Raw genomic sequence first — 26,468 nt, 5'->3', positions numbered from 1 at the left:
CGATCCCATGGAACACGAGAGGGCAGCAACCTATAAGTGAACAGTCGAATAGTTGCCAACACGAAATCGTAAATTTCTAGGATCACCTATCTTCGAGGAATACTCTTCATAAAAAAATACTCGATCTAGCTGACTACCAAATTGTATCTCCGATAGATTCAAAGGAAACGCAACCGAAATCCAAATATCTGAGCGAGTTATGCATCAAATGAAAGGAGTGGAATTAAATTACACTAAGTTTCTCTTGTCAAAGGAATCTCAAACTATAGGTGTTCGAAGTTCAAACCTTCTAATATTTCAACCGTGAAACTTGATTACATCAACGTTTTTCCAAAGATTCCAAATTCAAACACTACTTGATCTCTAGCAGCACAGACTCGAAGAGGAAAATGGTCGCTCGTGAAATCCGACCTAAGCCGGGAGTAAAGGCATCATTCCACGGCGAGGGGCGCTTCTCTCTTGATATCGTGGCCTCGGGCATCCTTTGGCGCATTGAGAATTCAGGAAGGCGCGCGTCAGCTCATATGTCTCGAACGATGTACACGAGAAGATGAGGCCGGCTCCTCTTCTCCTCAAGAAGCTAGATTTAGCAGGCAGAGGACGTGATTTCGAGGATGAGATGAAAACACGAGTCTTGAAATCTCTCCACCATGACGAAGATGAAAAGATTAACTTTCAGAGCGGCACAAAGGACCTCATCTTAGAGCCTCACAATACTTCAATATCCGACAAAAACGAGAGATATTTTGCTGAACGGATAGGTATAAGAATTTGTTTTCCCCCGAAAAATTACGGAATTATATGCACGGCAGTTGAAAATCACTGGTCAGATCAACGCAACGAGCACTCCTTTTTTTATAAACGGCTGGCTTCGACCGTCCACATTGAGGTGCCTTGCAGATTAGTTAGTAGATATAGATGTAGGCACCACTGGAAACAAACAGGAGGTAGTCGCAATAACTTAAAATATTATAAGCCTTTTTTTGACATTATTAGCGTTGTCTTTGACGTGATACGTGAGAGTCGAGGCAGAATCTATAAGAACGCTTGATGAATTTCGTCCAAACAAATCTGCCAAATGTCTTCTCCCTCCCCCACCCCCCGGATGGCCACGGATTGAGAAAATCCAAATGAATTTCATTCCAAAACCATCACTGGGATGCTAATTGGGGACTCTTCAAACTAGGAAGTATTCGTGTAATTCCGCATCGAATTTTTGACAGATTTGACTAAGTTATAAAAACATTTTTTAAAGAAATAAACTAACGACACATCGCCCAAAATATACGAGACAGAAGATGAAGATGAATAGGAATCTAACGATAAGAATTTGGGAATAGGCGAAGACTGAGACACGCATCATCACAAGGAAAAGCCGGGAGATTCTACTGTCATGCGAAAGGAGAAAATAATTCACTGACAAAGCACGAAATTATATCCGATCTGAGGATTTCAGAGCGTATTGGACGACTTAACCAGGGAGTGTATGCATTAAGTTATAAATAAGTTAGTAGGCTACACTACAAGTCATCTAATCTATTTGTGAGTTCTAACGCTGCCGTTACAATCTCTCATCTATTGTGGAAAAAAGACATTATGAATCTGACTGTTCTACAGTCTTATCTCTCTTATTTTATTTATATGATCTGATCTTCCGTAGTATGTTGCCGTTCGTAAGATATGGCTAACTTCGTTAGAAAAGACACTGCCCTTGAATTTATCAAAAAGGTTTTGTCTATTTTTCAGTCTTCTCAGAGCAGACGAAGAACGCGTTTGAGGAAATCCAAGGGGTAGCCTTCATACATACGACAAAGTCAAGTCACTTCCACGAGGTTAAGAAAAAGTGGGCATGTGCAGGGAAAAATCGTGACAATTATTTATGAATAGAAGGCGCAGTTCACGAGGCTTTTTACGTTCAAGCTACGAGGAAACTAAAAATCGATCGACCTCGAGATATCGATCTCCTAATAGGAGTCAACTACCCTCAAATCCGGCTCAGAAGTTGCATGAAATCTTTATCGGAATACCAGGATCTGAGAAGTACGGTTGACTTTAAATAATAGGTTGCTCGTCGCTCAATACAGCCTAACCTGAAGGCGAGCCTATTGGATGCATGACTGACAACCTGCCACTGCAGTAAAATACCCGCTTTATTACACACTAAGACACTCGCGACAACGTAAGGAACTTTATTTACTTCGCAGGTAATACCCAGTGCTAGCTTCACAGAATATTTCGGCATCACCCATATAAATCTTTTTCCCTGTTCAATCACAACTGATGACCATGAAGTGGACATCGTTCCTCGGAGAGTATTACTTATGCGTGCAATTGCCCGGTTAACCCAGGTTACTGAAAATAAATTCTAGGTGACAATATAATATGAAGTCCCCAGAAAAGATTCGGAGAAGTACAAGAACGTAAAGGATATCCAATAAATAATCTAGAACTTGTTAGCAAGTAACTTTTTAATGAGAAACTATTTGAATTCCCTATAATTATAGCCAAAATTACACTTTAGATCAAGGGGCTAATATGAATATTTAGATAATGATGGGAAGATGAGGAGTAGCTGAATGAATGCGAGATCTATCAAATCAGGAAAGGAGGCAGGACGCCCTGAATAGGAAGGAATTTGGAGCCAAAAATTGGACAGCGGTGCCAAGTAAGGAATCGAGAAATAATATTTCCGCATTATGTAAAATATATTAGGCGTAAAAAATAATTTCCGAGAGGTTTCAAACTGGCGATGTAGGAGAATAAGCATCGTTTGCATAATCGCCTCAGCAGGGGTCCATTTAGCTGCCAAGCTAAAGATGAAAACAAATCCTAAGACGCGAAAAATGAGAAAAGGTTCCAGCACCACCCTCTCTTACTGTGCCAGTTTTTCTGTCCCACTTGGCGAAGGAGCAGCATTTTAATTAGGCAGCGGCGAGTTCGGACCTTTGCGGGAAAACACCGGAAGCTCCGCAGACCGTGCCTCGGCCGAACGGAGCTAATTAATTTCAATTTATCTCAATGGAAGTCTTGACCTGATCCCAAATTTTCGCGTAAAAGGAGTTAAATTAAAAGGCCTCGCACAAAAAAATGCTCGTGAAAGGCGAGCAAGGGTAAGGAAAAAAGGCATCAATACGTTTACCAAAGCTGCCTGAAAACAGGGTTGGCAGTTTACAAAACCAAACCTTGGCTAATCTATCAAGTAGGGTTGTAAATGAAATACCGTTCAATGGGTACAGTCAAATTTTTCCCTCCCTTTCAAGTTATCGACAAACCGTATGAAAATAAATAACCAAAAATCACCTCTTATCACATTTACTGAATTAATCGAAAGACTCACACATTCCAGTCAACCTAAAATAATAATGAATTCAATGTACCACAAGTACTGATTGAATTTGCGAGGGATAGTTATTAAATTTGCAAATACCTGGGATATTATGGAACTTCAGACATTTGCGGTAAAAACGGGGACGTGATGGCCAAGCGGGTTAATTGCTGAGGTATACGCCTAACGGACTTTGGTTCAATTTTGGGTTCGGAACACCTTAAAAAATTAGAAAACCAGACGAGCCAAAGGCACTCTACCATAACGTATCTGATAAAACAATCGGATTGAACCACAGTTTCTTTAAAATAGCACAGCGAAAAAAATACGAAGTTGATTTTTAACTACGAAAACACATAAAATTGAGACAAACATATGTTATATAGGTTGAAACTAAGGACAACCCCAGCACTAAACAAAGGAGAAAGGCAGTCTGCCTATGGCAGCTGAATTAAACTAACTTTTATAAGTAATCTATTTCCAGCCAGAAAAAGTTGTTCAGGGAACCAACAAAAGATTTTTTTCCTAGTCTCGGCCAAATAAAAAAAAGGCACTTAGCGACGAAAGAAGTCTTCTGAGAACCCCGAGGACGCGCACACACGCTTCAGGTCTATCAGGCTCTTGGATTTGACTCCGCGGGGCACAAAGGTTTCACCCAAACGATGCAAACCTTTCCTTGTTTTTCTCCATTCGACGCAACTCACCGCATGCCACTCACTCTAACTTCTGCCCCACTCCCTAGGGGAACTCCGTGCGCACTCACTAACAACCACTGGCTGCACTCACTCGAGAATTTCGTTAAACGGGTTTCGTTGTTCCCCGGGATAGAATCCTGAACTAAAAGGGGCCTATTTCTGGAGGAAAGACTAACAAGCATATTCCCTCAAAACGAAATTTAATAAGACCATTTATTTTCGAACGTGGTCTCCCATAAATTCAGTCATCATGGATGCACGCGAACAAGAATCACAAGAAATAAAAGTGCATCAGGTATTTTTGTCAAATGAGGACAAGGAGTTAAAAATGGAAAAAACCTTCTCGCGTTTTTTTATTCTCCAACCACAATAATTAAATACATGTATGTGATTATGTACGGAGAGTGAGTACAGAGTATACGCACTTCATAACAGCAGAATTCATGAAAGAATGAAGATTATTATCGCAAGTTGGTTTAAGTTCGTATGAGATCCTTTAAAATCCTTGTAATGAGGACCTAAGAAATATTTTTGGACAAATCTGAATAATGCAGCAACAAGCATTATAAAATATACAGGTTTCAAGGATCAGACTGGCATTGTCACGGCCGTATCCGTCAATGTTTCTTAAATGGGACTACACAGTTAAAACATCGACTAATGGTGACATTGACGCGATTAAACATATCTGTGCCGAAGAGGTTGAATATATATTGGTGGATAAAAATAGAACAAAATATAAAGACTGCATTGTCTATAAAGAATAAAATGTACTCAAAAGTAAAAAAATAAGCTTTTCAACACTCGGAGGATAAAGCGTGGCTGCTGATGAGGGATTTTTTTAGAAATGAATGCAGAAGATCCTGATAGGTGTATTGGCACGCATTAGCCTAATAAACACCCACGATTTTATCTCAGACTGACGAAAAGCTTATTTTTTACTCTAAGTGCATTTTATACTTTTATGGAAAAAGCGTATTTTAAAAATATTTTTATTTTTATTTCATTTTCTACTTTTTAGTGATGCATGGTGTAATCAATTACACGAGAGCTGTTAAAGAACTCAGAAAAAAAGTTTACTACTAACGTCATCCATTGAGAAACTTAATAACTATTTTTCCATACGGAAATTATTAGAGCACAATGGAAGAAAATTTCTAGCATCTGATTATTGTTGAACATTTTATTGCCATCAGAAGCTAGCAAGCTTGCAACGTTTCAAGTTGATCCGACAATAGGAAGGAGGTTAAAAAATCAATTACAACATTCCATCGATGCAACAGGCAAACAGACTAAGCAAGTTAAGAAAAGGCGAGTAAAAAAAGTGCTAATGGCCTGCTCCACGAAGTACTCGAACTAAAACTAGTCGAATTTTCCACAGAGAAGTGCTTCAAAGCAATGGTATCAGTAAAATAAAACCTAATCCAAAACCAAGCCAACCAAAATAACTGAAGTTGCCTAGAATACTGGAATTAGAATCTCTTTCTATGGCGCAAGGAACAATAGGGCCAATAGGGGTAAGAGCACTTTAGAAGAATTAATTAAAGAAATAAGAGTAGACGGGCGCCTAAGTAAGCAGAAAAAACTATTCCAGACATTTTATTTATTACTTCAGTACGTAGCCTTTCGAATTGTTCCTTACTTTGGTGAATGAAACCTGAGGAGGGCCTTAAAATGGTACTTTGTTCAATATTGTTTCAGATGTGAAAAGAAAGTAATTTATCGACATTGACGGGGATAAAAGTTTCGATGGGCGTCCCCAGCGGGAGGCAGCTGCCATCCCCAACCTAGAAGCAAAAGTATATTCAGTTCAAAACGAAAGTTTTGCACAAATTTTCTTTGAATCCAAGAGAAATTATATTTGCACAAAACATGCAATTAAATTTTTTTTCGAACTAATAATTTTAAAAACTAATATTGCGCTTTTATAATTTCCTTCTAATTCTGGTTTCTTCAACCTTTTCTGTGTTACAACTGTGTAACGACCACGGCTTGCCCCCCTCTAGTTTTGATCCTGGGTACGCCATAACAAGTTTCCAAAATATGTGCTTTAATAAGAATAAAAAAAATTATATGATATTTTAACCGTGTATACCTAATTCCCCTAGAAAATAACGTCTCGGCCTCATTTATTCAAGAAAAGTATCCGACGTAGTCAGCTCATAAGCCCAGTGATGGAAACGTTTCTTCTCATGTTGTAAAATCATATTCAGAAAGCTCAATCCCCTTTCATAAATTCTCATTAAGGAAATGCACGATGATTTCGTAAAAATATGGCAAGAAAAAACTTTACTACGCATTCACAGGTTTGATGCAGCTCTCAACTCATTCTCCAATCATCTAATATTTTCTCACCCAGAGAAGAAAAACGGAAGTGTGAAGGATTACCTAATATGATAACTTAGTGGAGAGCTGTGTCAAGCCAGTATTAGGATTGTGATGATCAGTGATGATATTGAATAGCTTTCCTACAGTATTTTCAAGAAACAGTTACATTAGTCGCTAACGACAATATAAAAAACTGATTGAACATTCTGCACACAATTTTATATCATAAAAAGAAATGTTTCCATGGCAACCGCTAGGGCCTACACAGATGGACCTTCAAGGACGAGTAAGGTCATGAGCCACTTTTCAAGGAAATCGGAAGTACAGAATAAAGAATGAAACGTCTGTGCCCAGCAATACTATTGGACCCGGTTGGAAACTCAAGCATCCTTTACTATTAAAATACGCCGGGAAAACTTATGATTTTTCACAACTAAAATATATTAGGTCAATTTAAAATTCCCAACCCTCCCTCCTTCCACCCCCACCTTCTCAAATGTTTGCGAATGTGTAATTTTGTATTTATATTGGTATGGTTAATTTATTGGTTCAGTCTTGATGCTGCTGCATAGCAGCGAAACATGTCGACTGTAGTTTAATAAATTTTTATGTGGAAAGTGCAAAGTGTTTAGTCACTTCATATCTCATAATGGATCTCCACAAAGTATCTGCCTCATCCATTAAATCCATATTAGGTCATGTTTGATAATAAACACCTTTTTTTCTGGAAACCTATGTTGACAAGGAGGAAGGAAGTCTTTAAAGCAAAAATAAGCACACACCGATTCACATTTTAAAAAATACCTCTCTCACAAACGATTTCCTTCAGAATGCACTAAAGAATTTAATCCGGGTACGAAACGAAAAGAATCTGCAGCTCCTCCTCCAGCATGAGCAAATGAGGGCGTCGGGAGTATTCGAGAATGTTCGAAACCGCCCTCAGCGAATTTCAACGAGAGATCACACGGCACCACCCACGTACTTCCCCACATGGCCACTACTAATGCACCCGAGAACTCCCTCTCTAGGTACGGGAGTGAATCTCTCGTGGAGCTAACTCATATGGAGATACTTCAGACAGTCAGAAAACACATTGAAGCCACTTAATATGTAGATTACTTGAATTATAAAGCGTTCAGCTTGACACTAGGCACATATAACATTTATATCATATAATATAAAATTATATTACATAAATCGATTTATTTTTCATAACCTCAATTTATATAATAATTAATTACGTCTAGGAGTGTAGGTCAGGGAAACTAAATGCAAAAATGTTTGCAGAGGTTACGATATTTTCTTGTATCTTCATCCGGGCTCTGAATAATGGTTACAATGAATTATTAGATGTAGGGATGAACGATTTTTACAAAGTTGTTTTATTATATTATACATGAGGGGTTGAGAAGCAAAGGGGTACAAGAGATTTTATTTTTTAAACATAGTTAGGTACAGAATTTAAGTATATAAAACAAACGAGATCAACTAGATATTTACTATTTAGTACTGCACTTGATTCTCCACTCAAAGTCAGCACAGAACATAGACTCATTTGCATCCCTTGGCCACTAAGTTTGTGTATATTTCTTCTATGAATTTCTGTACCTAACTCTGTTTAAAAATCATTTGAACTCCTTGGTTTCTCACTCCTTAATACCATATTAAATTATACATCTATGATTATCGATTAATTACTCGTAATTAGAATAAATATATACTAAATAATTAGCAATCTCAAATGGACTCTACATATAATTAGGATATTCAACCCAAATTCGACCAGGTGATTGCCACTTGGGACACCAATTTCGACCAAATTTAGCCAACAAAATTGCAATATTTTTTGAACCGTTGTTTGTATTACAAAAAGACTTAGGAGATTTCCTTTGATAATCAAGTGAAGACGATTTACCAGATTTGGTTGAAATCCGTTCCCTTGAGGTTCAATTACGCCTATTTTATAGTCGCATTTAGGTAGAAAGAGCCAACTGTACTCTATATTGATCGTTACACTTCACCCATTAGAAAAACTCATAATTTTATCACATAAGTTAAGTAAGATAAATGGTCTTACTTGAATATCTAATATCGTCTACGTAAAGTCACCAACCATTAATAACCAGAGACATTCCGCTTCTATAAATTTAACACTGCAATGCTACAAATGCTAATCGAATATAACTCCATCAAAAATAACACACAGACGAAATAATGTGCAATATTTATAACTGTATTTGAATTATTGTTTTTAATACCAAAAAATTGAACCTCAAGAACTCCCCGACTGACGGCTGGCCTAGACGTCCCTCTCATAGTGAAATAACGTTTTCATGACATCATTATGTTTGTCGTTAGAGAGGACATTAAAAAACTCACAGTAGATTCCAATAATTTCACGCGATAAAAAATATTTTTTATAAAAACACTTTTTACTGAATAGAAGAAATAATGAATAAGACTACTTTTCCATAAATCGCTTAATTTCGTTAATGCCCGCTATCTGATGGTCCCGTTCCTTTAAATATGAATTATCGACTTTCTGAATGGCATCCGATTGAGTTCTTGTTAGAGGTACCCATACTTTTATTTCTACTTATGATGGCTAAACGATATTATTACTCTTAAAATTGACATTTTCGATTGTACGATTGACGAATAAGTGATTTCAAAAAATAGAGCAGGATATTGTTTACGCAGTGCTTGAAAATTCGGCGCTCAAGAGTTATAATCGGTGTAAGGGGAATCAGTTCTCGTTGATTTGGCCATATACAAAATAGAATAACGCATTACAAAAGGGTGGGGGTATCCAAAAGCTTCGTCCCTTTTGGAACCAAGAATCTCCCCATTCTCAGTAAGGGTAGGGTAAAGATAGAATTCATCGCCCAAAATACAGCATAAGCTATTTCTTAAAATGGTACATTCTATAAAATATGACATGAAAGAGATACGAAACCCGACTTTTGAATCATATTTAGTATGAGTTATATTAGGAGTGAGATGAAATGAACTCAATTTTGTTATTTATTCATTGTCAGATTTGATCCTTTCAACCTAGGTTTCAGCTACAATTTAGCCATTTTCAAGGTTTAGAAGTAAAATGACTTTGTCTGAAAGATTAAAACACTGCGTACAGTACCCGCACAGTGAAAAAGTTTAGGGGGAAGAAGAAGCAGAGATGCAAACGCCTAATACTATCAAGTCTTAGGGGCGAGGGTTTAATTTTCCGCAAAACACGAACTTTTTTCTAATCGGCTATTATAAATTTCCGCTCTTGAAAATATTTAACCGTCTTTTTGACGCCAAGAACAACCAGAAATATTGTCTCTTATCTTTTGGATGCGAGGAGATCGTGAGAAGCCAACAAGAGGTCAGAAAAAGGAGTGGTTTTGGATACGTTTGGAGACGGGTATGAGGCCATGTGTTCGTAAATCGATCCCGAATGCGATGGCGTAGGCGGTAGGAGAACGTGAAAGAGATAGGATTGTGTGGGCGAGTGAGATGAAACTAAAGAAGCTTTAGAAGTAAATCGCGTGGGAAAAGAGCCTGTTGTTGCTCATTGCAAGTTTTTTTAGTGCCCTTTCACGCTTTGTGCCGTTTTTACTGTATTTCCGTGAATCTCGAAAAGTGGCACATGGCCTAATTTATTCCATGAATAACGGATCCATTTGAGTTAGCGTGTCGGCTCTAGTGATTGCTATACCAACGTTTTTTTCCCTGATTGCTTATTCATTTCTAGCACGTTTCATTATCCTCTCCTTCTCGTTTTTTTTAGCGTTTGCTCTTCCGGAAAAAATCTTGCAACTGAAATTTCGACCACTTATTGATTAGCTGGAGCACTGAAATTTTCAGGATAGCTTAGAACTGAACGATAATTCAAGGACTCACACTTTCACTATAATATGGACATTGTCTCGAGTAATATTCATGAATAAAAATTAAATACGGAGATTAGTTCCAAAAATGGCCACTTCAAATTGAAATTTACAGGTATAAATAAGCCTCTCTAGAACAAATGCACATCGAAGTCAGTTGCTTCCCTGACCGCACGTAGTGGGAGCCTCTAAGCTTACCAGAAAAATTCCGAATCGAGGCTCTCGTGTACCGTTTTTCCACTATCAAAACCAAAAAGTTTAAAATAATTTTACAGCATTAGAATATAATTTTTGATAAAAAAAAACATGTTTTATTACAAGAAGAAAGTAACGGCCGACGACCCCTCATATTATTGAAAATTTCAAATATGTTCGATGAGAAAGTTAAAATAAGTTTTAGAAGAACATTTCTGACATAAAAACGAAAAACGTGGTGCGCATTTACGATTATTAAATTAATACTTGTAGGTCAATTGATATCATTGTTGTCTCTAGGCGAAAGCGAACATAATCTTACATGCGCACCACGTTTTTAGTTATTTATAACTTAAATGTTCTTTTAAAACTTGAAGTAACTTTCTCATTAAACATATTTGCAATTTTCAATACTTAAAGGGGCCGTAGGCAGTAACTTTGTTGCTAGATTTAAATATTATTAATAACCCTCTTCCTATTTAACAAAAGAAACCAAAAAATGTTCTCATGACAAATTTCCTTCATCCTTTACCGATCTGACTGAAGCTCTACCTTGTATTTCTTCGTCACTCAATCGTTCGACTCACATGACAGCATTTTTGACCTACTTTGAGTTTTACTTCGCCCACGTGAAGTCATCGCCATCCTAGACTGAAAAGGCTGTTGCGTAGAAAAAATATTTCTTTTGCAATACATCCATATCTCCCTCGTGGTTTAACGAGCACACTCGTCATTTTATGTGTTTCTCTTGCCAAGAGCGCCACAGACTCTTGTCCCAGCTTCTGCCATCGTTTCTCCCCTACTGGCTCACCGGATTCTGGCGAGAGATACCTCCGTTTGAACGCCACTGCGCAGGTTAGCCGGTCATTTGAAGGACCCTTGACGACCGATCAAGCTTTTCTGATCAGGATATAAGAGAACTATAGACAACGCTCCCGTCCCACGTGTATTCTTTCCACCATGGTGCACCTCTCATTCAACGCCATCAGGGGCGTCCTTTCATTAAGAGTTTAAGAGGGACCCTATCCGAATCTCAACCATCCCACGTGTGGGAGAGGGTTGGAAATATCAAATAACTTTTTTTGCGCAAAAAAAGTGTGAAATTGCGAGAAAATTATTTAAGTATTTAATTGATCGATTTCTAACTGTGGGTTTTCCGCCACGCCCTTAAAAGTCTAAAATACAAGTCATGGATGACAATAAATAAGCAAATTATGTTTTTTTTCTCAATAAATCCAAAGCAATCACGCGTGGATTAACGTATTTACCCTTAAATACCAATTTTAAAACATCTCAGCGTAGATTACGGGGTGGAGGGGAAGACAATTCAGCCAAATGTCACAACATCTTACCACGAGGGTAGAAAACATCGCGAAAATCGCCAATGTAATTAATGTACGCTCTTCCGATTTTTATAAACCAAAATTCCCCAATAAAAACAGCAGGAGATTTTGGTAAACAATAGTGACATTGCTCCCGCAGATCGTATAGTGACGCATAAAATATGAAATAAATAAATGGAGGAAAATGGGGCCTGAGGAAAACGTTAGAGGCAACAATCTGAACGAAGACCTTTCATAGCAGTTCGCGGCAGGTGCCGGTAGACGTAGGGGAAAGAGAAAGAATATAAGAAGAAAGTAATTTAAGGAGCCTATAACCACTTTTGAACGCTCGTTAAAGATAAGTAAAGAGATATTTTTAGGAGTAGGCAATCTTTACGATGATCTTTTTATTTCGGGGGTTTGAACAGCAACATAAATAGAGGTATTTAAGCATTAGTGAGCATTTACTTCATTAAAACGACAAAGTCACCTCGCATCAATGTATGACTATGTAAAAATTTCCATGGCCAACCCCAGCATCTGAAATAGCCATGCTACGTAATAAGAGCATATGAGCGAAATAAAATTTCAAATAGGAGGGACTAAAAAGTAATTGTATCTAATTTACTTTTCAAAGAAGGGTATTCGGGCTTCTTTGACTATATTCACCGGGAATGCATCAGATCTTACTAATTTACTTTTGTGTTACACTTATTTGAATTGAGTACTAATGAAAGTCTCGTAGGTTGATACGCACACCTTCCATCATACCAATCATAAGGCCAGTTTATATAAAAATATCAGAAAAATAAATTAACTACCAAAAACAACAAATTAGCCACAAAGTTGAGGGACATTTTAAAAAATAACGCGTACTGGACACCATCTAGTATTTTTCTGAAGAACTAACACCAAACCGCCGCCTCACACGCGGTTGGTACTTAGCTGCCTCGATGTATTTTCCGGAAATTACGTCTCGATCAGATTATTATATCCATGCTATTATTTTACATCCGGATATATCTTCTTCGGGATCCATTGGGCGAAACTCAGGAGACAATCATATGACACTAATTACTACGACACTGCGAGTTACACAAATTTCACGAAATTTCAAATTCGACTTTGGTGGCAACAGGGATAAGTCCTCGTACGTCACGTTCGGAGCCATGTCACGGGTTCGAGTCCCGCCTGGATAGATTGCCCCTACCCACGGCATGGATGAGTGTTATTGAAACCAGGGGCGCAGCTAGGAATTAAGGCTGGGGGGAGTTTAGGTGCAACTAATACCGAGGTGTGTGGGGGTATGGAATACCCACCAGGATAAGCGGTATATGCGAGATTAATAAATTGCGGAATTTTAAGATAAATGGCTCAAAATGGTGAGTTTTACGGCTTTCTCTTTCTTTTATAAATCCTTACACTATTGAATTAGTTTATCAATCCACTTATGCAAAATGGATTAAACTTAAAAATTTCTCTGAGTTCAGGGGGGGGGGGTTTATGCCCCAAACCCCCCCCCCCCTGAACTCAGAGAAACCACTCACCCCCACTCGCTGCGCCTCTGGTTGAAACCCCCCATCTAAAGGCCTCATTGTGCTGTTTTCGGGGGTAGTTGTCATGAATAAATAAATCAAAAATCGGCCTAATGCCAAGCTAATGTACGCGTTTATCTAACTACTTCTTTTAACCAGATCCAAAAGTTGGTTATATACAAATATTCGAGTTCTGACTACACCATCATCTCCAAGGTTTAGGCAGGTGCACGCAAAATAGCGGTGATTAAGACCGAAATTAGTCGTGAGCGTGAGACTCACATTCGTCGTTTCAATACTCAAACGAAACCGTTGCCTTTACCAACTTCAAAGAAAAAAAAACATACAAATAACGACTTTCGAGAACGACGCATAAGAAAAAAAAAGGATACCTAGAGAGTAGCCGAACTTCAAGAAAGAGAAGTGAAAATTTTACCCAGACTTTTAGGGCTATAATAAAAAAAGATAAAAAAAGTTACGAATTGGAAAGGGAGGCAAGAGAACATTTCTCTGAGGAGAGACCCATCGGGTCGGATCGTACCGAAGAGAATGTTTTTTCGCTGCTTGCTTTATCTTTTTTCCCTTTCTCTCCGCCTTCTCGCGGGTCGACGGCTCTCGGCGTATTTGCATCGATCTAATGAGGAAGGTCAACAGCGACGAGACTGCCACGAGGGCTCGGAAAAAAACCAAAAAAAGACAAATGAATGGGCACAAAAGAAGGCAAAAAATATATGAATACAAATTAAATAGAATTCAAGGTGGGCTCTTGAACGCGATAATGCACCTATGGGTTAGCTTTAGCGGGTGGATCCCTTCTTTCCGCGAAGCAGCGACACGTTCCCTCCCGTCCTATCAGACTCGAGAAAACGACAAGCAGCGATGTATTAAAAAAAAAAGTAGTCCCTATTCCACACCCTCGTTATGCAACACGACAAACACGGACGTAGCCGAGTCTCTGCTGCCGATGGGAAAACCGAGCTGTTCCCCAGGTAGCGGGAATTTCACAGGAATCCTTCACCGCAAACCCACTAGAGAATTAATCCCAACTTCCCTTTTTTTGCTCGAAACCTTTTCCAACCACTGCATGTCGCTCACTTCTATCCACGATAACATAAATTTAAAGAGCCTATAACCACTTATGAACGTCCGTTTAAGGTGTACCGAGAGAGATTTTTTACGAGCACGCAATCTTAACGACGACCTTCTTATTTCGGGGGTTTAGAATAGCAACAAAAAACAGAGGAAATTAATAACAGTAATAACTATGGAACGTCTGGTCTTATATGAGGTACGATTTGGTGGAGGTAATTAATATTAAGTTAATAAGAAATTGCAATATTTCCATTGCAATTTGTGTGATACATTATAAAAACGATATGCGTCGTGCGATAATGAATTAAGTCGAAATATTGAAATTTATAAATTTAAATAATATTTTAAGAAATCGTAGTCATAAAACAAACAGTATTTCAATTGCAAATATTCTAAAATCAACGAGCATTACGATGGTAAACAAAGTATTCATTAAATTTAATCGATTCTGGCATGATAATTTGGAAGTTGGACACATATATATAAAATTTAATTGCACTTTTCCGCAGTTATTTTAATGCGTACGACGCGTTTCGGCTTAAAATGCCACCATGTGGTACAAGAAATCCCAGCACATTAGAACATCAATTTATAAATGGAAGAGGAGGGGGGAGGATGTGACGGGAAGGAACGTTTGAGGAAAGGGCGGGAAACACACGCAGAGTGGGGAAATAGTGAGAAAACAAGACGACCAACGAGATGCGGACGAACCATGAATAACAGGAGGACTTGTAGTGATAGCTGTAGAAGAACAGTACAGGAAAAAAAAACAGGGAAACGAGTAGGCCAAGGTGGGAGAAGAACCAAGTGGGCAGGGTCAACCCTTTTAAGGCCGAATGAACTTACCAACTGATTTTTATTATTTATTTGCGTATCCTATTTATTTTACGACTAATTAAGAGATATTGTGAAAGAAAACCCGAAAAAACATTTTTAAATGTTTTCAAGCATGTTCCCAAATGGGAACACGCTGAAAAATGTTGTTAATGCTTAAAAAATAAACTTGACCAAAAACCTTGGTTTAGCAACGTAATGCATACTGATCTTTTGAACAAATGAGCATTTGTCATTGGAGAGCGAGTGCAGAGAAAAATATCGAATAAACCGCATGCTCACTACAGAGGTGATGAAAATAGCCAATTTTGAAAAGGTATGATTAACGACCGATGTATACTAATGAAAATATTGTTTCAATAAACGAAAACAGTTAACGCCAGTCATAAATACTAAAAACAAGAGTCGAACAGAGTTTTAATTGAGACGACAAAGTTGTTTTGTGTAAAAACTCCACGAACTGGTTTCTTATCTCAATTAATCCAACTTCAAGCCCAATCAAAACTGGAAGTGGTCAGGTACAGCATTCTTGAATATGGATTTGGGTGTTAGCAGAAAGCTTTCCCTTAAGATTTCAGCTGAGGATTCATTAATATCAATTTTAGAATGAAGGAAAACTAAGGAAGAATAGCTAACGATTCACCATTCACCAGTCCGCCAGTCAGTAGGACTTTGAAAATTGTAGAATGATGAGATTTAAAAATACCACGTGGCAACACCTTCACGACAAGTAATTTATCTCTCTAACACGTATCAACACATACATTTGGTTGGAATATATGAATGACATTTTGGATGGTTGGCAGCCACTCATCTACATTTCACTTGCTCTCATTCATACTCATTGCTGAATGACACTGGTGCATTAATAACTGAAGAGTAATACAATTATAGAGCGAGTGATACCACAGTTGGAATTTGCTCATAATCACGACTGGTTAAGTTCAAAATTAGAAATTTTTGATACGCAATTGACTTCAAAGTTTCATTTCCCGCGTAAAATAGGTTGCAAAGACTACTCCAGGTAAACAAAATATAGCGATGGATAGAGAAGTATGTGGCAGGCAGATAAAATCGTCATGACTACAGATTTCTATGTAGCATTCATAACATTATCATTCCATCGTCAGAACGAATATTTCAGTCATGAGTTTACAGGTGATAACAACCAGGAAAATATTGAAAACAACAATATCATTTAACTAAGCTTATCGAAGATTACTGCATTTGGATTTATTTTAAATATTCCACCGTAAAGGTTAAATAAGAAAAATCTCAAAAATGCATTAAAAAGCGGATCGGACGGATTTCTTCATATTAAACCATCTTTAACTACATCATCCACCGAAGTCCTCCAATCACGCACGTGCGGCTAACGGACCCACAAATAGTATAGCCAAGATAAAAAAGCTCACGCTAAAGGCACAAAAAACAAAGGTCGCTAATTCGTTTCCGCTCTTTACCTCGGTGCGTCCAGTTTTTTTTCACCGGCTTGCTTTTTTGCCACCTGTTACTTCAACTAGAAGAAAACTAGATCCAAGCGAATTATTTGGCTCAAAACCCAAAAATAAACAGGCGACTAAACACAAAAAATGGAGAAAAACAAAGAGATAAAATCAGCATCCACTAAGCCTGGGCAACAGGGTGGAGACACTCCACAGAAGTGGAATTACTTTGTGGATAGATCGGAAAGTTCCAATAGGGTAGTTTCCTTCATCAAAGATTAAGAAAGGCATTGATGGTGATTCGTTACCCAACATTAGTGTATTCATATTACACAAATTATTTGGTTTTAGAAATACTGGTTTAGACGAATGGCTATGGTCAATTTAATCCTCATTTGAAAAAGGCCAGATTGGCGCCCATGCGATGCCACTCCACGTGATGTCACAGAGACCTAGTTTCTATATGAGTAGATAGGAGTTTTACATCGTCTGAGATTACCAATGCATGCATGAAGCACAGAGCTCAGGGAAACATGTCTTAATAATCACCTATTAAAACTGACCATGGTCGGAAAGTTTCCTTCTTTTGATAAGGTATTAATAACCCATAATTAAGCCGCTATCTGCTCGCAGGTTACTCTGCTACCTGCTAGCAGCCTGCGCCTAGCGGCGCACATGTCCTCGCCCCAAGGTCACCTCACTTTACGGCAGCGGGAACTTGAATGACGTCACACGGGCTTTTCCCGGCATTCATACTTTACCGTCGCGTTTTCGCGCGCTTGAAAATTTTCACTTTTCATTTAATCGCGAAAAATAGACATCATCGTTTAAAAATCTAAAAGTGTGAAATGCGTACTCCAGGAGTAATAATCTTTCGATTTAGGCAATAAAAAATAAAAGGAAACCACCCTATTGATTGAACATAGATTGCAAGGCTTTATTTGTATAGAGGGACACCAAAGACAAAGGTTGAGATGGGCGAGTGCAAGTCTTAGCCACATAGCCAGCATGAACGTGAGGAATCCTTTACAATGCGCATTTGTTTCAATGCCCCAACGGTTAGTGAATTTTTGAAGAAAAATATTCCCATAACGACCACTCTAGAAGGGCAGAAAGGATGATGGTCAATGAAACTTCATTGAGGAGGCCCAATTCCATCTCGTAGAAGACTCATTTCTGTAGCAACTTCGGTCGCATTTTAATTGGTTTGCAAAAATATCCGCTACGCGGTGATGAGGGCAATACGATCCACTTTTTTCCAATATTTTCCAGTAAAATGTTTGTAATTGAGAGGAGTAGCATGGAAAAGTTATGCATTTTATAGATCACATCATCATGTACATGAATTGAGGTTTATAACCCTAATTATGCCTCATTTCCCCGCGAAACTCGGAACACTTAGTTCGTCAGCGACGCTTGTTGCGACAGTTCTAAAACCATTTTAATGCGCGGTGGGTGACAACAGATTTAGAGGCCGAATTGAGGATCCTCTTTTGTAATATTCGCGCGCTGTAGCCTCAATCACTGAAAATTCCCAGAATACAGCTTCATTATCTAGTCTTTAAATCGAGAACAAAGGCTACTCGCGAACCAGCCGTGGGCACGGCTCAGGAAACACCACACAGAGAGAGACAAGGAATTACATTTTTGCCCGACCCACGCGGAGTCCATCACACGGAAAAAACCAATAACCGGGAGGCAAATCTGGTCGTATCGGGAAAGAATATCCGTTTCCTATCGACGTGCCCACTTTCCAGGTGCCACAGGACGGCAATCGGATCGAAACGGAATGGGAAAAAAAGAAGGCCTCTTCGCCCGTTCGGAAATCGGATTAATCATTCACCAATGAACAGCACCATCACGCCCACTCCCCTTTCAAATTTAATCAAGCGGATCACTATAGTGACGGCCGAGTCCACAATCGAAAGAAGTACATGTTTGATCAGAAAGCTCCATCAGGGTTATTCCTTTCGGATCACAGGATGTTTTTCCTTCGGAAATACGATTTGGAGGGGCCGTTATTGCCTCTTGAGCCCACTTCAATCGAACAGTCTGCCTGTTACATCAGCTCTCGTCTATTTTCATTCCAACGCCATCGATCGTATTCGACTGAAGTCTGAAAGGTGGACCTCTTGGAGCAGTTCATTGACGCAGGGAATGCAGGGTGTCCGGCGATTCTCAACGATACCTATGTTTGACCTGAATTTTCCAGGTTTTCGACGTAAATATTTGGATTTTTCGTTCTTATTCTACATTATTCCCGACAACTTTTGTTTTAAATTCCTGATCAGGATATTATAGGAGGAATCTGCAATACTTCAGGAGGCTGTAGGGGAGACGATTATAAGCACTTTTTGTCCATAAACCCGGGTTCACAACTCCTTAGTTACTCACCTATGACAAGGTAAACATTTTTGGACGCACTTTGCCGTTACCACGAAAGCAGCTTTTCATAGATATCCTGTCTTAGCGACAATTTATTTAATCCTCTGGAAGTTTAAGGATATTAAACAATTAAGGTTGGATGAAAATTTGCGCTTATATTAGTCTGTTTAGTTGCCATAGCTCAGTTACTAAAGAATAAGGACTCCATGTGGACAAAAAAAATGCTTAAAATTGTCTCCTATGCCACCACCTGACGTAATGCAGATTCTTCCTGAAACAACCATTATCTGCACGTTTTACTGAATGAAGCTACCCATATTTGGGCAGGGAGAACGAGTAGGACACCTAAAAATCAGTACAGGCCAATTAATAGGAGAAGAGCCGATGAGCGTGGAGTAAAACCATAAGCGGCTACGCCGGGATAACTTATCACATGCTATCCTGGAAATTTGCACGCGAGGAAAATATCTACTCCTACGTTGTACAGCAAAGTTAAAAGGGTTCATAAACAAATAAAGAAATCTGATACACGTGCAGCGAATAGTTATCGGATTCAAGCATATTCATACAAGTTAGAAGATATGCCAATAACGCATGCCGGATGGAATGGAACGCGATGAATGCAATTTCAAGCCGACCATTCTTACGGCGAGGAGAAAAATACAACATCGTTTTCCAGCAGAATACTTGCCAAACCGAGCAGAATCTCATGTGTAGAGAAGTAACAAATTTTTTTCTTCCTCCCGTTGAAAACGCGTTCTATTCATAAATTATTTTATTTGAAAATGGAGCTACTGCCGTAGTTTTATTTCATGAACGCACACTTTAAATAGCGCTAATAACACTTAGATTACCTTACTTACACAAAACGCATCACTATGCGCACTATTTTATACCGAAATATTACATTACGTATGGTAATTTACTATTAACCACCTCGTTCCGAATATTGCTTCGACTTCAATTTGCATGATGGTCATATCCTTCGGTCAGTCGAAGGGTATTATCATATTTGGTATCGAATACACATATTTTACGGGAATCACTACTTTTATCCGTAAATTTTGTATCAGTCCAAAGAAAACATGCCCGAATATCCCATTAGTTATACATTTGGAACTAAAATTGGTATAAAAGTATAAAAAATATATATTGAAGCGTGAGCGATGGACGTAATAGCTTCTTATCACCTCGATTCTTTCGGCATAATTTCCAGCTCCATACAAATTTTGGCGTTCTAATCAAGATAAGAAGAGTTCCCTCGTATAGTAATCGATCCCATAGCGACCTGAATGGGAGGATTTGCATAACACCAAATTATCGATGTTAACTGGAGAGGGAAAGATTCAGTCTATCGTCCTGAAAACAGAAAAAAACAACGTAAAAACGCCTTACATTTCAGATTCAATTGGAAATCGGGTTCGGGGAAATGCCAGGAGCGTATGAAGAGAATATCCCTTAAAATAAAAAAAGAACGTGAGAGACTTCAGCGAATTTAGCACGGAGAGATGAACGACAGGTTTTGTGGATACCGTTCACTACAAACGCAGAGGAAATAAAAGGTGGCCTAGTAAATCGAAGCAGTCTTTCAAAGGCATGCCGTTCAAATTATATACGTGACGAAAGCCTACCGAAGAGCGCGTATGATATAAACTTCATGACCGCAATTCAATTGAACGATACGGAAAAGAAAAATATAGCTGACCGATATCCATCCATTCCAATACTTCATCAGCCACCTAGATTTTCCCCCAAGAATTTCTCTCTATAATCAATGGCGAAGCATACGTTTTTACCTACCGGGAAGATACAGAATATTCTTATTTTTCGCCTCAACAGGATAAGATATAAGACAAAATGCTGTAGTGAACACCATGCGTATGATATTTTTTGCAGAAAATTGTTATTAAGCAATCAAGACGTTTTTTGAGAACTAAAAAATATATAAAATTTAAAACAAATGTAAACGAAGAAAATGTTACGAACTATGAAATTTAGAAATCATAGTAAAAAAATAAAATTATAATAACTGTAAAAAACGATCAAATTATAAATATTTTATAATTTATATTACAAAATACTTATTTAGTGCATTATATAAAAAACTAAGAGCACGAAAATATGCCAAAATATTTCTCCGAATAAAATAAAGTTCAACGCCCATACTCAGGATAAAAAATATATTTTTACGCAAATTATATCGTTTGAAAACAAATATAAAAGGGGGTTTTCATTGGATTTTGTCGCCCATATCGATGTTCATAAAAATTATTTCCACGGAAAAATAATTGTTTAGTTGTTAACGTCACAAACACCTACCAATCAAACAACCAAGAGCACTACGCACTGTGTTGACATACCTACGTCGCCCTATTTTTGGAAAGCAATGAATTTTGGGCAACAATTAGGAATATAATTTATCACTTTTTATGTTAGCAGAATAATTGATTGAAAAATTAATTCGTGTATCACTCATGCAGTTACAAGACAGTCGAAGCATCTTTTTAAAAATAACCATATCAAATATACCAACTGTAAGCATTTAAGCATTGAACCAAGTATAGAGTTCATTCCACACTCACACTATGAATGTCAGGAGATGGTTCCTGTCAGAAAAATTGGTGGACTTGCAGATCTATTGATATGTAATTGTGTAAGTATCATTAGACAAGCAACACCACAAAAGGAAATGCGTCCATTTAATTTTGTAAAGCATAAAAAAGTGGCCTTACATTTTCTATTGACGTTTTTCCCATAATTCATGGATTTTAATACCAATATCGTACTGTGAAAGCACACATAATAACAAATGTATGCAAAGGAAGCAGAAAATTATGATGAATATATGGAGTTTTGAAATTTTTCGATAAAATGTACAAACTGCTTAAAAATGAGTACAAAACCGCCATAAATAAAGCTAAAATAAAATTTGCACGCTTTTTATTCAATAAATATTGAGTGAAACGTATTTATTGAACCGTTATTACTATTCCAGGAGAAGAAATTAGTAACAATTAATTTTATTTCTGCCGAAATGGAAGGAAACAGAAAAAATCAATAATGTCTGAAAATTTACGTAACAACCCATTATTAGGTTAGGTTAGAGTGGAAAGCCTCAACCTGCTGCAAAAATATTTTGTGTACCAACAAGTCTTGGCAAAAGATTAGGTATGGCACTCCTCGGGAAATGATTTGCAGCAATAGAATTTTTCGATCCAACTTACTAATCAATACTATCCCTTATTCCCAACAAGCGAATAGGGAATTATATTGGAGCTTAATAATGAATAAAACTTTTCTAAAAGGCGGAAAATTACGTGAATTTTTAATATTTGTTTATGACTGAGCGGTAAAAAGTATAGCACAAAATTAATATGATGTACTAAACGTTTTCTCACTCTTAAATCTAATTCTGGAATTAAATTATTATACGGGTCACAAGCAATGTTCCATTGCGATTATAGATGAAAGTGATACAGGTGGTCTGGAATCTCACTGAGATCTGAAGATGAAGCGAAAAGAAGAAATAATTAACACCATTTTGTGAGGAGCAACGTGCGAAAACGCGAAGGTGACCTTCAGATAAAACTGTCGCAAGTACAAAGGGGGTCGAAGGACCCATCCGCAAGACATTGCACCTGTAGCGACGCGAAGAGGGGAAGGGGGAGAAGGGGAGGGGGATCGACAAATACCACCCCCTTCCACAATTCGGCCGCTCCACCCAACTCCAAAGGAACACTCAAAAGATGCGTCGCGCGACCGATAAGACGAAAATCACGAATATTTACAAAAGAGGGTCCTCAAGTCGGCCTCTTAAAGTGTTGACATCCACCGCACATTAAAAAGCGTTTTCAAAAGTCGCCACTCGCGTCGGTGACAGACAAAGCGATCCGAATTTCACGGGTAAATGTGGTATGATTAGGGGTGCTAACAGAAATTTACATTCATGATGACGTAATTCATCAAATTCATAACTCTTTTTGCTATTCCATTCGCAAAGACCATACTGCAAAATATTGGAAAAAAGGCTCACATTATGCGTATCACTGCGCCGAGGGCATTTTTGAAAGCCGATTAAAATGCGAGTGAAAAAATAGTAATACTCTCTTAACAAATATAGCAGCAAGTTAGCATGATATAGAATGATTGAATAAAATTTCAGTCAGCACAGACATTGCGGATGGAGAATTGCTACACAACTGAATGAAATTAAGATAATATCCAACTAAGCTAACATTTACAGTGATGCTAAGAGATAAAATATTTTAGAGTAAATATTTAGAGAACAGATTATTTGAACTCTGGCGCGAGAATAAGGAAGCAATTTTATATCAAATCCGAACGAACTCAATGACTAACCTTGAGTTTGTTGACTTTATTAATAAAAGCAAGATGTAAAGGATGATAATATAATTTTTAAGTGAATTGCACTGCACCCATCCCCGCTCTCTGGTCATTTTTTAAAATCGATTAAAATGCGCCACAGCGGCAACATAAATCCAGATCTTAGGAGCGGACTCCTCTGGAGAAACAGCGTCAACGTCAATTTACCTCGTACACACTGAATAAGGGGATTACCATACAGTTTATATTACTATATTTATTAGGATTGCACGAGGCCCAAGTCCGCCCAAAGAAGCTTCGTTCATGACGATAGTCATGACGCACAATAATCTTCAGAAGCGCCCAAAGTGCAGTGACCCATTATTTTATAATAAAATAAAAATAAAAATTGTCCTTCTTCACAATTATAGTTTTGGAAAAATGCTAGAGTTATTACTATTATTATTATCATCACACGACGAACGCTCTCAATATCTCGCCTGAATCGGTTGAATGGAAAACATTTACTCAAAATATTCGCAGGAAAGTACTTCCACTTTGGAGGAATTACATTGGAATTTGATAGAATATAACAACACGAATATTAATTTCGATTTACAGCCATAATTACAGATTTCCATCCAAACATTCGGATCGCTCTGCCGCCAACGCCTAGAGTGGAGACTCATAAAACCACTAAAGTGGGCGTTACGTGACAAGAGATTTAGCAGAATCCTCGAGAATCCTCTGTTGTAATACTGGCGATGCAGATTTATTTTTAAACGAAAGATTTTACCGCAATCAATGGTTTATTCTACAATCTCCCCAGTTCCCCAGTACGTGATTATGAGAGGCGACGACAAAGGAGTAACAATGCCCCAAATTCACTAAGGTCACGTCCTCCGCCGTGAAACACAGGGCCAAACTTTTTCCCCGGTCCCGTTTAATTGCTCCTTCAAATTCATGTCAAGCGTTGCATTTTTCACCACGAGAATGCGAATGCAGTGGGATTCGGGGCGAGAGCTGGAAAGTGGGTCAACATACGTGCAAGTGAGGAAAGGGACCTTTTCTTCCGCGGAAGCCTCGGTGGGGGATAAAATAAAATCTCCGGTCTGACTGTGCCATTTGTTTCCCTCACGGATATTTCAGCGCATAAGTTCGCTCTTAGGAGTTTATCAAAGTTTAATAAAAACCCACCGAACATTTCAAAGTGAGAACGCGGCCACGGACGGACGTGAGATTTGAATTGAGGCGAAGAGTCGGACAAATCAGGTCGTTCGTACAGCTCGTGGTCTGGGATACTCATAATACGGTTACCTAATTAGCGAAATGGATCTCTTCGAGGCAAAGAACGGAAGATAATTATTTCTTTAGAGAAGACACACTTATATAATAGTGAATAATAAGTAGATAACTTATTAATAATTTTATTTAGATGAAGGTACAATCATAACGAAGGATGCGAGTACGACGACGAAGTCACCAATTGTCAACGGGACTGAACACACAGTTCACGAATAAGCCTGTATAACCACCAATTTCCTAAACAAGCTATTAAATAGCTACAGGATGAATGAAAAAATCAAGTGCATCGTATCCAATTCAATTGCGTAAAAATAATTACTAGATACATTTTGATATTTACCTTGATAATTAAAGAATCTAATACTAATATACGGATTGTATTGGAAACATTAATGCAACAAAGAATAAAGCTGGGAAAAAATTTCACTGATTCATCGAGAGAAAAGTTATCAACCTATACATTTTGCAAACAAAGTATAGTAAACGTATGTAAACTTAAACCTATTTTCCAATTAAAAGGAATAATCGGTCATTTATTTAAATAGCCACTCACTTAAAATATTAATTAGAAACGGAAAAAGGAGAATATTCATCGACTCATTGCTTACCCAGACCACGTTACATCGAATAAAGACGAGCAGAATATACTAGGGTAATAAGCCCGCCTTAATAAGAACATGACCAAATTTGAAAAGATAATATGAAATAACTACAGTTAAAACGCCCTCAATAGTGGCATTTATCCAGAAATACCTTAATAACCAAAAAGAAGAAGCCGTAATGCAATGGAAAGAATGATAACTTCTATAAAAATAATTTCAATGATAAAGGCCGTTTACTGACTCAACCTATAGAGAATTTATCATGAAAGGGCATCATTTGCACAAGAAAAAAATTCTAGGGCACGAATTCTTTGAAGCTGTTAAAAAGATAGTTACACCACAGCGCTATGAATTATGAAGATAACTTAGCAAAGAATATATAAACGTGTTTTAAATGCAAATAAAATAGCCTAAGATACTCCACGTGAAATAGCAAAGCTACAGAAAAAAATGCGGGGAGGGGGTGGTTTGGAGGAGATAAAGTATTTCGGGGAGGGGTTCACTTTGAAGGGGTACAACTATGACATTATCTCCCCGTTCTCAAGGGCCCTGTCTCGTAAGTTAAAAGATAAAGAAACTTCGTGTTTAGAACAATGGGTATGATAAGCATTGCATAACGTACTAAATGTCAGAATCCTTGGAAGTACAACAGTCTGATCTTCCTCAAATTTCCACATAAGATATTTCCCGAGAGCTGTGTTGGGTCTTTGATATCGACCGTTCGAATGAAAATAGCGCGATCCTATCTTCTTAATATTTCTCTTCTAATGATGGACAAGAATTACATTCAGAGCAGCCTAAAATTACGATCACTCAAGAATAACCGAGAAGCAAAAGGCACAGTCAGATATTTCTCGCGCTAGTACCCTTTAAAGGCATGAAATACGCGACCACCCTGAGAGCGAGGTGCTTTCGCGCGAAAATAAACAGGAAAGTTTCCGCAGGGACTGGTTGCGTAATTTCCGGGCGGCGCGGCAGACCTTTTTAATGCAAGCACGGCAGGCACGTCCACTCCATTAATGTCGAGGGGAACCCCTCCAGAGGTCTCCGTGAGGTGAAAAAAATTGGCTCGAGTAGTCGAAAAGGTCGGACATTTTACGCCGTGTCCCTCAGGGGAAACATTGAGTAGTATTTCCTCTCTAAATGAGCAGCAGCCGTTGAGTATTACGCAGAGAATTATTCAGCAATTAATACGAGTGCTTAACAT

At 38.1% G+C, this 26,468-nt stretch overlaps 1 protein-coding gene across 2 annotated transcripts in view; it reads right to left on the bottom strand.

The window, feature by feature from the left end:
- Window positions 1-26,468, bottom strand: part of LOC124162788 (myotubularin-related protein 6) — an 88,289-nt gene that overhangs the window by 50,451 nt on the left and 11,370 nt on the right. The window lies entirely within an intron of this gene.

Source organism: Ischnura elegans, chromosome 7 (assembly GCF_921293095.1).
Source record: "Ischnura elegans chromosome 7, ioIscEleg1.1, whole genome shotgun sequence".
NCBI classification, from domain to species: domain Eukaryota; kingdom Metazoa; phylum Arthropoda; class Insecta; order Odonata; family Coenagrionidae; genus Ischnura; species Ischnura elegans.
Note: the sequence above shows the minus strand (reverse complement) of the source record. Positions and strands in the feature narration are given on the sequence as shown.